Source organism: Miniopterus natalensis, chromosome 19 (assembly GCF_054644295.1).
Source record: "Miniopterus natalensis isolate mMinNat1 chromosome 19, mMinNat1.hap1, whole genome shotgun sequence".
Classification (NCBI taxonomy): domain Eukaryota; kingdom Metazoa; phylum Chordata; class Mammalia; order Chiroptera; family Miniopteridae; genus Miniopterus; species Miniopterus natalensis.
In genome coordinates this window covers 22,019,189-22,032,511 of record NC_142099.1, presented here as the reverse complement: position 1 = coordinate 22,032,511, position 13,323 = coordinate 22,019,189, and the positions used below count along the sequence as shown (strand labels likewise).

Genomic DNA, 13,323 nt, shown 5'->3' with positions numbered 1-13,323 from the left:
TCCCCCCGCACGCGGGGAGACTGTTGGAGGCGATCGGGTGGAGCCCAGGGAGGAAGAGAAAGGAAACCAATGGGATTGGATAAGGAGCTGCCATGGTAACTGGAGGCTGTAGTATTGTCATAGTAACCAATGTGTGCCGGCCGGGTGACCCGCCCTCGGCGAATAGCTACCCGGGAAGGTGCCCGGGGTTTCCCCTTGGCTTCCCTACATCTAAAGGCGTCCCCCAGGTTGGGAATCCGGGTGGTTCTCCCGGGCGGTGAGGTTCATTTCCTCCTCCCTGTCCCCACCCGCGGCGTTGGGGGAGACCCCGAGGCATTCACCGTGGGCTTTTCCGCCCGCCCGCGTGCGGGAACCACCTCCATGGTTTCCTCCCCTTGCCGGGCGCGGAGGGGCCCGGGCCTGTGAAGGAGACGCTGGGCCCGAAGGCGGCGGGCGGCGGGCGGGAGCCGGGAAGGCGAGGCGGCGGCGCGGGGCTGCCGGGCGGCCGAGGGGTTTCCCCACCGCAGCCTCGGGCTCCGGGGGGCGGGATCCCGCCGGGACGGGGTCCCCGAGGGAGGAGAACGGCACCCGACAGCCGCGATCGCGCTCCTTCCGAAGGGACATCCCGCTTTTCCCAGCGGGTCGACCCCCTTTTAGGAATCCCCCGAACCCCACCCCACGCCACCCTCGGCGACCTGGCCTCCCAGGAGTTGCCCTGTGGCCGCCCGGGAGCACGCCGCCGGGAAGAGGCCCGGGTGAGACGGGGCGTCCCGAAGGCTAGCGAGCGGGTCCGTTAGAGCCGGGGGGCGGCGGGACGGGCCCGTCGCCGGCCCTCCCCGGAGCACCCCCGGCGAGGTCCCGCCGGCTTATCGGAAGCAGACCGCGCTCCGCCCGGTGTTTGCAAACGGTCTTCATTCTCCGATGGGTCTGCCATGTTTTAGAACTTGTCATTCTGTGTCTTTTGGGTTTGAGAGGAAAAGGTTGGGTAAAATAGGATTAAAAACACACACACACCCAAAACCTAGATACTGGCGCGAATTTCCGATGAAAGGCGCCTAGGAAAAAAATTCTCCTTAGAGCAAATCTTTTTGAATGTCCGTGTATTTGTGTCAGTTTGGGGGCTAAAAGCAGGACTAAGTAATGGGGTCCATAGCCGTGTGTGTGAGAGATGTAGCTGGAGAAGCCATCGGAATGGTTTGAAGCAATGTGACATTTTATAAATATTTTCGATTCGAACGGCGGAGTCCTTTAAGCAGCTCTCCCAAAGTACTTTGGGATGTGTGATGGTGTAAAATCCTCCAGAAATGTAGTCCTCACTGAAAATGAGGATTTTAACGGGCTGATGTTTGGCGGGGTCTGGGCCCCCGATTCCCGCCGCCTTCCACGCCAGGTGAAGACGCGCCGTCGAGATCCTTCCCTGGGACCGCACCTATTAACAGACTGGACCGATCAATGTCTATCTTGAACATCATGTGTAAGTTTGGAGGAAATGAAAGTACAGGCCCCTTTAAAAGAAATCGCAAACACAGATTGTGATGAAGGAAACAAGCTGAGCCGCGCCCTCCCTGCGGCGCGCGGGTGATGCCGCTGTACAATGCCCCGCGGGGGAAGGGGCGCCACCTAGCGAGAGATTGTTCGCATCTCCGGTCCTTCCGCCCTGAGAGCCCAAGGATGGAGATACCTGCTGCATATTACCCTACACCCCACATTTTTCTCCTGAAACTTATTGGTTAGATTTTTTTTTTTTTTTTAAAGATCTTAACCAGAATGAAACTTTTGTTATGTAAAATAATTACCCCCTCCCCCCCTTAGTAATCATCATAATGACTCCTTTTATGTCTGTGGCCCCTCTCTCCAGCCTGAGCATGTATTATGACACTCCTGATAAGCAATCTAGAAAGATATTACTATCTTCTTATTTTGGAAATAGGGATATTAGGATAAAAAAGATGAATCCTTTTGTTGGGTTGTTTATTGAATAAATTTTAATGAGTATGTGTTATATTTCAGGCACTATGTCTAGGTTACTATGGATACTGCAATAAAAGAGACATGGTCCCTGTCTCAGAGGAACCCATCTGCTCGTCAAGATACCAGAGAGTAGAGAAGTTATTAGGATGCAATATGATAGGTGTGGTAATTAAGGTAAGAACAAAGTTATTTAGATACACAGATGAGGGTCAGAAATATAAACAATCTTTGCATTTTATAGCAACTGTCCTAATACTTTTTAAAAGATTCTTCAATAGCTTTACAACGTCCTTAAAAACTAGACAGAATAGCTGGGCCAGCATGGCTCAGTGGTTGAGCATTGACCTATGATCCAGGAGATCCCGGTTCTATTCCCAGTCAGGGCGTATGCCTGGGTTAGGGGCTCAGTCCCGATCAGGGGCATGTAGGAGGCAGCCGATCAATGACTCTGTCTCATCATTGATGTTTCTATCTCTCTCTCCCCCTCTCCCTTCCTCTCTCTGAAATCAATAAAAATACATTTTAGAAAAATCTAGTCAGAACAGCAACATTTACACTTTACAGGTCGTAAGACATTGACGCCCATCTTGCAAATAACCTTTAAAAATCAATAGGACTCAGAAAAATTAGGACCCAGAATTTACATATTGCTTAATGTACACTTTCCAATCTCATCTCTTCCTATTGCCCCTCCCCATCAACAGGTTTGTAGAATATGAGCATCTTTCTGCAATAAATTTTATTTACTTTTTCCCCCTGCATATATAGATTATATCTAAACCAAAAGAAATTAAAGAGGAGAAGCTGTCTCATTTCATTTAACCCTACCTGATTTCAAGTTTTTCAGTTTGTGCCTAAGTGATTTTATGGAAAGGTCATAAGCTAGCCACCTGAGTGAACATTCCAACTCTGCCCACCTCAGTCTCCGAACTTCAGGTTCTTCCTTGGCCCAAATGGAAACATTAACTATTACAGGCTTCCCATGAACTTTAATGATGATATACGTGACTGAGTATATGAGTGCCTGACATACTACACTAGCACTTAATAAATGCTAATTTTCTTTTTTCCCCCTTGCTCTTTTATATCAAGCAAAAATGAATAATTTAGAACTACTAAAGCATAAAATTATTTTTTTAAATAATACTTTAATCTTTGTCTATAATACTCATAGGTCTGGCCATACACCCAAATCTATTCTTATTCAGTGCTAGAAGGTAGGTTTCTTTATCCATGACTCTGATTATGGAAAAGAATACAACATAAGGACATTGAGCATCAGATTCTAGAGGATTGAAGCTTACAACACCTTTTATCACACACAAAAAAAACCCCACAACAGCCTACTCTAACCACCCTTATGCCCGAGTAAACAGAGTGACCAGTTTTCAACCAGTCACCAAGTACTGAGAAGCTACTCTTAACATTCCTACCAAATTTCCCCTGAGCTTTGGTAACCTGGCAATTAATACATAGCTAGCCTCCTCCCTTTTTATAATAATAGACATCTCACCTGTTCCACGAAACCTTAACAAGCGCTAATTTATTTTGATATTTAGCCTACATATTCTGAATGTTTTCAAGTCATGTATACAATTAGGTACTTAAAAAATGTGTTTCTATTTTGAGAAGAATGATTGATCAGTTGCAGTACTCAAGTACACCGTGTGCACGAAGCTGGCCTGTGCTCTTTGCTCGACCACACCTTAGGCCATGGAGCTGCATGAGTCAATCAATGAGTGATTCATTCTTTTTTTGAAAAATGAGTCAGATAAAAACTGACATTCAAACTCATGTCTCCTGTAGCTCATGATTGCTCAGACCAAGGGTCAGCAGCCTTTCTCAGTTTGCTAGGTGTATATTTTTTCATTCACTCCTAAGAGGGAGTCACTGAGCCTGAAGATCAGTTAGGAAGCATTGCAGTCCATGATCCAAGAGAAGAAACTTCCAGCTCGGGCAGCAGTGAGGCTGGAGAATAGTATTCAGAGCTCTTTCTCTCTCCTATGATTCTCCTATTATTTGCTGAGGGAAACCTTATTAGTCTTCAAGAATTTCCCCCAAATCCCCATAAGAAAATACCTCTGAGAAAGAACCACACCTTAAAATCTTATCTGCTAATTTAAAGTGAAGACAAGAAGAAATGCTCATAGGGAAAACTGAAGAATATTTAAGAAGAAAATTAAAACCTTAGTCTCTAATACTCTATATTATTCAAGGGCCTTAGTGTTCATGGATCTCTTTATTATTCCAATGCTACCAAAGCCATCTTGGGGTCCTTAGTCAAAAATTAATATATTTCATGTCGACATCTGTTGTATTACGCAGTGGTGTTTCCTTTCCTAATTTTTATGGGATAGACAACTATTTTTGAGCACAGAGAATGTGATACTGACATTCATTGTCATAGATCTGCTCTTCTCCAAAACCACGAGAAACCACATGTACGCGCGCACACACACATACACACATGCATACCTTTCTCCTTTCCCTGCCCTTATTATTTTATCACCTCCATTTGCAATTCAAGTTAAAACATAGTGTCGATGAAAGGCAAGGAAACATAGACATACTAAAGATATGTACCCAAGTACTGTTCTGCTTTGCTTAACTACCCTAGGGTCTTTTCAGTTCTCAGAAAAATTCTACATATCAAATATCTAGATAGTTTTGCCATATATATTCTTAATATCATTGGATTACTGAATATCAGAGTACATTCCAGAACAAATTAAATAGTAAATTAATGTTTTCTTATATTTTAAATTTTAGCCATATTAAGCTTTTAAGTTTTTTTATTTTCTGGCTTAAATTTTCCATTGGCTTTCCATTGCCATTAGAATACAGTTGCCGATCACATGACTTATGTGATCCAGTCCTGCCTGCCTCTTCTTCAACATTTCTTGGAATCCCCACTCTAGCCACAGTGACTTTCTCTGAGGTCCTTGAATAGGCAGCGTTCTTTTCTACTCAGAGCCTTTACACAAACTGTTCCCTTATCTAGACAGCTTCTCCCTAGTCCACTCTTTCCCTTTCTTAAGCTTCAGGGCTAAACTTCAGCTTCTTCGGAAAGAATCTTCTCTCCCCCCCACCCCCAAATCAAGCTAGGTTAGCTACACCTATTACACATCCTGTAGCACCCTGCTCTCTTCACGGCAGTTTTCATATTTGTAATTGTTTGTTCAATGTCTTTTGCCTCCAGTTGGTCATAAGCTCTGTAGGGGCAAACACCATGCCTGACAATGCTCTCCAGTGTATTGTCACTCCCCTAGTAGGGTGCCTGGCACAAGGGATATTCAATAAATGTTTATGGATTCAATTAATCTTAGGGGGGAAAAACAAATAGAAATTTGGATCATAACTTTCATATAAATGCTTTAAATTCTTAACCATCTTAATATAGGATGTAGAAGTAATCCCTAAGCAATAAGAAAATAATTTTATTGGACCTTCAACCCATCTGGGGAAGTGAAATCTGCTATTTAACAAGTTGAAAGGGTGTTTTTGTTTGTTTTGTTTTAGTTGATTTCAGAGAAAGGAAGGGAGAGGGAGAGAGAGAAACATCAATTATGAGAATCATTGATTGGCTGCCTTCTGCACACCCCGTACCAGGGATCAAGCCCGAAACCCAGCATGTACCCTGACCAGGCATCTAACCATGACCTCTTGGTTCATAGGGCGATGCTCAACCATGAGCAACACTGGCTGGGCAAGTTGGAAGTTTTAATTAAATGAAATTTACTTTGGCAATGAGTAAAGATCATATTTGTAGAATCATCTATAACTCACCAATGATCTCACAGCAAAGTTACATACTTCAATGTAGAAAAAATGTCTTCAGTGTCCAAATCATTTTGATTTAACTTTTATCTTTTCTAATTTTGGAATGGGGGAAGCAGTTAACCCTTTTATTATGTGGCAAAAGAAAGACATACTGCTGGGGAGAATGACAAGAGAGAGAGAAGAGGCGATCAGCTAATTGGAAAATAGGATAGAAAAGTTAGATTGAAAAATCAGAAAGAAAACTGGATCAGAGTATAGAATGGAAAGCTCAGTGATCAGTGTTAGTAAATTCTGGCATCACTGTTTTTCTCCTGTAATGGGTAGGGCTAAATAAATAGCATATAAGTTTCTTAAGGAAGGGGCCATATGCAATTTCAAAGTCAATGAGATATTTAAATTATGTCTCCAAGTTCAGTTAGGTAATGTATGTAATATACTGAGCAGTGCCAGGCACTTGTAGGCACTCAACAGGTGGTGCTGCTCTTTTTATGCATATAGGGTGAATCAGAGCTTCACACACTCAGCTTCACACTGTAATTAATATGAATTAAATTTGTTTTTTCTAAAAGCAAACAAACGCACACAAAATGTTGTAGAATTGCATTTGTGGAGATAGCAGTACACAGCGCACTGCCTCAAAACCATATGACCAGTTGTATCCTGACCAAGCGTAAGTTGCCCAGAGAGAAAACAGTTTTCATGTACTTACAGGGGATGTCTCAGTTCGTTAGCAATTTTATGTTTGAACCAGATGAGATCCAAGATCTGTCAAAGCTGAAGACGACGGGAGACTCTCAGGAGAAAACCAGCTGCCTGTGCTGTCCCCTGTCCTCTTCCGAACTGGCAGCCCTGGAATGGTTGTCTGACTCTCTCGCCCTCTGGCTCTCTCCCCCTCTGGCTCTCTCTCTCCCCCAATCATTAGCTGTAAGCTTTTCATTATTGTCCCCTAAGTGATCCGATCCTTTGACCAATAGGACATGTGTGGTTTTAGTTCTTTAACAAAGTCCCTGTTGTGGGACCAAGCCTATAAGCATGCCAAATATTGGAAGCCACCATTTCCAAAATGTAGGCAGCAGTGGTCTAGATGTTACAAAGATTATTAAATGTAAAAAGAGGTCAAAATTAATTTTCTATAAGTATTTGTGGTACAGCCAAATTTAAGCATTAAAGCACAGTAGGGATCTTAGGTAGAGCCCGGAATTTAGGGTCTGTAGGGGATGTTCCACTGATGATCAATTCCTATCTTTCTGTACTCTTTCAAGACAAATCTAAACTGTATTTTACTTCTAGGAAGTTTCATCCAGATGTATCCTGATACTGACGAGGTGGCCTGATGAGTTATGGATCCTCTAGAATTTTAGTATTTACTTTTCCTTTCTTTCATTCAATCTTCAAAAATATACTGAGAATTTTTACGTAAAGGGTCATAGGCTGGTGCTGGGGTAGAAATGTGTGTACAGTCTTGCTCTCAGGATTTAAAGTTTAGAGGAGAATCAAGTACATGGGGCAATTATAGAGGATGAGTCTGTGGCAGAGGTCTCTGGGCCATCCCACCCTGAGGTCAAGAGCAGACATGCAATCAGATAATCCACTTAAGTGTCTGCTTCAAAAGGAGACTTTGCAGAGTTTACTTTTTAAATTCTACTTCCCGGCAGGAAAGGGAATATATACAGTTCAACTGGCCGAAAAAGTGATGGGAAACCATGACTAATAGTGATCTAGACTACCACATGCCCGAAAGATACAAACTGTATACTTACAGTGTAACTATGAAATGGAATTGCATAGGAAATGGTCAGAAATACAATAAATTACTAATAGCAGTTATTTCTGTGAGGCAAATTATTTATGGGTGGCTTTTTTATTTTTATGTTTTTCAATATCTCCCACCAACCAAAAAGTAAAATAGATTTCTTGTTGTTATTGCTGTCGTTAGGAGTCTGTCATTGTTTTTAAAGATCGCCTGAACTGTCTGCCACATCACAAGAACCTGAAAGTAACACTGGACATTGAAAAGGAGATCGGGTAAAGATAACTATAAGAGCTTTTCACATCCTGGTGATCGAAAAACGAGATGTATAGAGACAGTCCCGCAGGCATCTCCTAAGGCTCACTCTAATGCAACATCAGGTACTTCTGGACAAACAAAAACCCATGAGCGTGATCTTTGAATATGTTGATACTGACACTCTTTGGTAATTTTGGATCTACTGGGAACCGCCACAGCCTGAGAAAGACGGAATGCACTGGATGGGATTTACAGGAGAATCATTTTAAGTAATAAAAATCTAAAATGAAACCTATGCCTAACCGTTTTGTCTTCCTACCTTTATATTCTCAACTTTAGGCCACACCCCTGACCGCTCCCAGTTATATAACCTGCATTTCTTCATTTCTCTGGAATGTAACCAGTCAGGAACCTCAACATTTTTTTTTTTTTTTTTCTATTATAGGTGAGAAAGAAAAAGACAGGCAGGGAAACTGAATGGAGAAGGGAGCAAGAATAGGGAAAGAAAATAAGAAAAAAGGAAACCATGAAGCCTGGAAGAAGAAAAAGAAGAGATGGGTGAGCAAAGAAGCGCCCAGCCTGGTGGTGGTAATAGCTGTTAGACACCTGTCTATCAGAATCTACTTCCTTGACAGTTATTAAGAAACTAGATCCCCATTCTGACTTAAAAACAAGAGGAGGACTTGATGACATCTGAAATAGCTGTTAGAGACTAGTAATTAGGTAGTGCAGTGTTGTGATATAAAACAGAGCACGTGAATACGGAACCTTGTCATATGATGGAGGAAGCTACAAACCTAGTGAATCTGGAGGCTCCTGACTTTCTGTACTGAAAAAATGAGATTGGATCCCTATTTCATACTTTATTCCAGCAGGTCTCAAAATTTTCAGTCTCAGAATTCCTTTATACTCTTAAAAAAAATTGAAGATCCCACAGCTATTGTTTATGTGGGTACAGCTATTGATATTTACCATACCTTATGGTGTGAATGTTTGTGTTCCCCCAAATTCTTATGTAGAAATCCTAACTCCTAAGGGTGATGGCATTAGTAGGTTGGGCCTTTGAGGTGATTAGGTCATGAGGGTGGAGCCCTCATGAATGAGATTAGTGTTCTTACCAGAGATCCCACGGCCTTCAGAACTGTGAGCAATAAATTTCTGCTGTTTCTAAGGTACCCAATCAATGATGACATCATCACATGTCATGTAGCCTCTGGAAAATTCTACTACTCATGAGAGAATGAAAGTTAAAAAAAAAAAAATGATGTCTCAGTGGTATTACAAAAATCATTTTGACCTTGCAAACTTCCTGAAAGAGTCTTGGGACTTCCTATACTATAGTTTGAGAACCACCGCTATAAAATTAAACTCCAGATGAATTAAAGATCTAAACCTGGAACAAAATTTAAACTTTATAACCATTAGAAGAAATTATAGGTGAACACCTTTATAATCACAGGGGAAGGAAGGATTACTTAAATGTAACATCAAAAGCACAAATTATAAAGGAAAAGCCTAAGAAATTTGAACACTCCAAATTTAGTAATTCTGTTATAAAAATATCCTATAGACAATTTTAAAGGAAAGTCACAGCCTGGGAGAAGATAATTGCAACATATATATCAAACAAAGGGTTAATATTCAGACAATATAAATTACTTTTATAAATAAGGGAAAGACAACCTATAGAAAAACTGGTTTAAAAAATGCACTCAACCTCCCTAGTAATCAGAGAAATGTAAATTAAAGCATCCATCAGATTGGGGAAAAATTCTAAATCTGACAATACCAAGTGTTGGCTACCAGTTATATGGAAGTGAGAGGTCTTAGGCTGATGGAAGTGCAAATTCCTACAAGAGCAACTTGAAAATACTTTGTCCAATTGAAAATACACACATTCTATGTTCCAGAAACACCACCTCTAGATACACAATTCAGAAGAAATGTTGAAAAATGCATAAGGAAACATTCATTTATTCATTTCTTGAATAAATATGTATCAAGTTCCTTCCTGAACCAATCATCATAATAGGACTGGGTTGCCCTCTACCCCTACATTTTCTTCAGAGAGCACCTAAAATTGGAGAGGTTGATGTGGAGCAACATACTTTGGCCAAATACCTGATGGAACTATGTTAATCTACAATATGGTACACTTTCCTCCTTCTCAGATTGCAGCAGGAGCTTTTTGTTTAGCACTGAAAATTCTCAATAATGGTGAATGGACACCATTTCTTCAGCATTACCTGTCATACACTGAAGAATCCCTTCTTGTTATGCAACACGTTGCTAAGAATATAGTCATGGTGAATCGTGGGCTTACAAAGCATGACTATCAAGAACAAGTATCCACGTCTGAGCGTGCTAAGATCAGCACTCTAGCACAGCTGGATTCGGCACTAGTTCAAGTTTGAGCCAAGGCTATGGCAAAGGTGTAACTTGTGAGCTGTGAGAGTACTATAATATCTGCAAGTATAATCGGCACCATGTGCTATCTGTATACATTAATATATTACATTTACTTGGTTTTAATAAAGCTCAGGGTGGTTTTTTTTAACTTCTTAGACTTTAAAAAAAAAAAAAGGTGAACAAGACTACAGGAGGTACAGGAGGGACAGAGACGTCCTTCCTGAGAAGGTGGATTGAAGAATTCAGAGAAACGAGGGAACAAGGAAGATTCACGTTTAAGTTCCGAAGAAAGGGCATTTCAGGCAAGAAGCCCATGATGTGAACTGGAGTTCGTGAGTGGGGTAGGGTAGGAAGCTACCGCAGTACGGTGGTGCCTCGGTTTGCTAGTGTGATCTTTTCCGGGAGCCCCGTTGAGTTCTGAGACCTTCGAAAACTGAGGGATCCACGGCCGACAGCTGGGCCTCAGGATCTCGCCCTCAGCGGAAGCCGGGGGGCATGTTTGACTTCCGAGGCATGTTCGAAAACCGAAGCATTTCCTTCCAGGCTTAGGGCATTTGTAACACGAAATGTTCATCCACGGAGATGTTGGAAAACCGAGGTACCACTGTGGTAGGAAGGAGATGTTGGTGGCTAGGACTGGTCTGAGACTGTTGAGGGTGGTTGGATTTAGGATACAGAATAGACAGGTTGGTCTGAGGTGTGACGGAAAAGCTTCAGGGAAGACTTGGAGGTTTGGGATCAAGCCCAGTGATGACACAGGGATAGGAGATAACTTCAGGAGAAGCAGATGGCGAAGAGATGGGAAAGGATAATTACAATGAGGTTGGTATTAGTAAAACACTGGAAGTACCCCAGAATGAACGAATGGGGAACAGACAAGCTATGGTGTATTCATTCAATGAGACACTGTACACTAGGTGATCCTATGAACCAGTGTCACCCCAATACATTTAATTTTAGAAAGAAATACTTTACAGAAGTTAAAATAACTGACTCTATATCAATACATGGATAAGTCTTAAAAACAGTTTGTAACATCAAATTATAGCATATTCAGTATATTTATACTTTTTTAAAAAAAATACCAGATTTTTTGGCTATAAATTATATCACTCTTTCTGTTATAATACATATAATATGTTATATATAACATATATTATAGATAACATATTTCATATATCTATATAATAGGTTATGTAGTATGTCAGCAGAGACTCACTACAACAATCCTTGCCTGTACAGACTGTCCTGTAAAATTGCTAGATTGATGTACCAATCAGGGATTTTCTTCTGATACTCCAATAACTAGTTCTCTTAAAAGTTTATGCCCTTTACTCAATTCCATAGTATAACAAATGATGTTCTAAGAAGTTTTTCTAGAGAGTGTGTAATTGTTGTGTGAGAAAAAATGTTGTATGAGATTAAAACAAATGGACACTATATCCAGGTATGTATTAGTCACTTATATGAATAAAGCTGCTTATCTATCTTCCTTTGGTCAGAGAGTCTGTGATCACCCAGGAAGACTTTTATGTCTCACTGTGCTAAGCAAGGTAAGGAAGCTATTGGGCAGGATCTAGGTCAGCTGCCTTCCACAGCTCTTCACAGGCATCAAAGCAAAATTCTCAGGCTTAGAAGATTCATGTCTTCTAAATAGATTCTCTTCTCTTTTCTTATTCTCTTCTCTTCTATACAAAGGAGAAGGGCATTTGCTAATCACCCCATTTTCAAGCAAGTTTATATACCATAGAGTGTGAGAGAGAAAGAGAGAGAGAGAGGAAGAGAGAGAGATTTCTCCACTTGTATTTTTTGGCTTGCATATCCAATCATTTACTAGACAAATGCTTCATATGTAAACTATGCAAAAACACATATCCAGGCTGAGTATAAGATTTTAGAATCAAAAGTAAGAACTTTGGAGAGAAAAACATGGAAAAAATGGAAAATGTCAGAATGTGCTCTGCCATCCTCCTGCTGCTTGGTCCTGGTCAGAGTGAAATCAGGATTCTGTGGCGAAGACCACATCCTGTTTCCATGGAAATAATTGTACTGTCACAAATTTAGTACTATGACTTCATGGTGAAGAGGAACAGATGGTCTGGACAGGAATAAAGACCCAGGGTTAGCAAAATTGTTTGGAGAATGAGCCATCCTTAGGTTCTTTTTGGAAGTAGGAACATAATAAGCAAAAAAGCTACTTCACAGTAGCTTTTCAAAGCCCACTGAGCAAGAAGGCACTTAGCCAGGGTAAAACTACAAAGCCCTCTTCCAATAAGAGGATCGGAACATTTTACTGTAGGATGAAGCACAGGTAAGAATATGCTACAACTAGACATTTAGGGCCGGCAATGAGGCCCGCACGTGCCACGCTTTTTACACTGCCTCATTTTTAGGTATTTCTGGCTTCAGTGTGGACATGACTTCAGCATCCCAGGTCATACATTTCCAAACAGCCTCAGGAACACAGGCTTGGGTAGTCAGCTGGTAGAGTAGGGCCTGCTGCAGGGGCGTATGCAGCCAGCTCCTCTTGCCTCCAAGGGGCCACAGTCCAGACCCAATTCTCCAGCCATGTTGGCCGTCTGGAAACCAGTCTCTGGTGATAATAAAACCAAGGCATCCACTGCAACTCAAAAATTGATCAAAAGCACTAACTTTTAGCCTGGTAGCTTTACATCATTATATTGTTCTTTTATAGAGCAATGAAATTTCCCAAGCTTATAAATGCCACAAAGTCACTTGTTCTTAGAAACACACTTTTTATTTGAAGTAGAGGCAAGAGAAATTTCCCAGGACTATCACCCTCTGGGGGTGATTATCAAATAAATTACCCAAGTGAAGCGAACATCAGACAGTATTATGTGCCAGCCGAAGTTTTAATAACTTTAGACTTACAGAAGAGTTGCAAATATAGTACAGAGAGTTCATGGATATCCTTCACTCAGCTTCTAACAGTATGTTACATAACCATAGTACAATGATTGGCACGGTGAAATTATCATTGGTACAATACTATTAACTAAACTACAGACTTCATTGTGATTTCACCAGTTTTTCCATTAGTGTCCTGTTTGGTTCCAAGATCCAGTCCATGTTACATTTTGTCATTCCATCTAAGGCCCCTTCAATCTGTGATACTCAGTCATTCTTTGTTTCTCGTGACCTTGACAATTTTGAAG

At 41.3% G+C, this 13,323-nt stretch overlaps 1 long non-coding RNA gene across 1 annotated transcript; it reads left to right on the top strand.

Moving 5' to 3' along the window:
- The first annotated feature begins 895 nt into the window (after nt 1-895).
- LOC107546256 (uncharacterized) lies at nt 896-6,550 on the top strand. Its single transcript, XR_001604114.2, has 3 exons — nt 896-1,453; nt 1,990-2,124; nt 6,442-6,550. It is a non-coding gene; the product is annotated as an uncharacterized LOC107546256 (long non-coding RNA).
- Nucleotides 6,551-13,323: the final 6,773 nt, after the last annotated feature.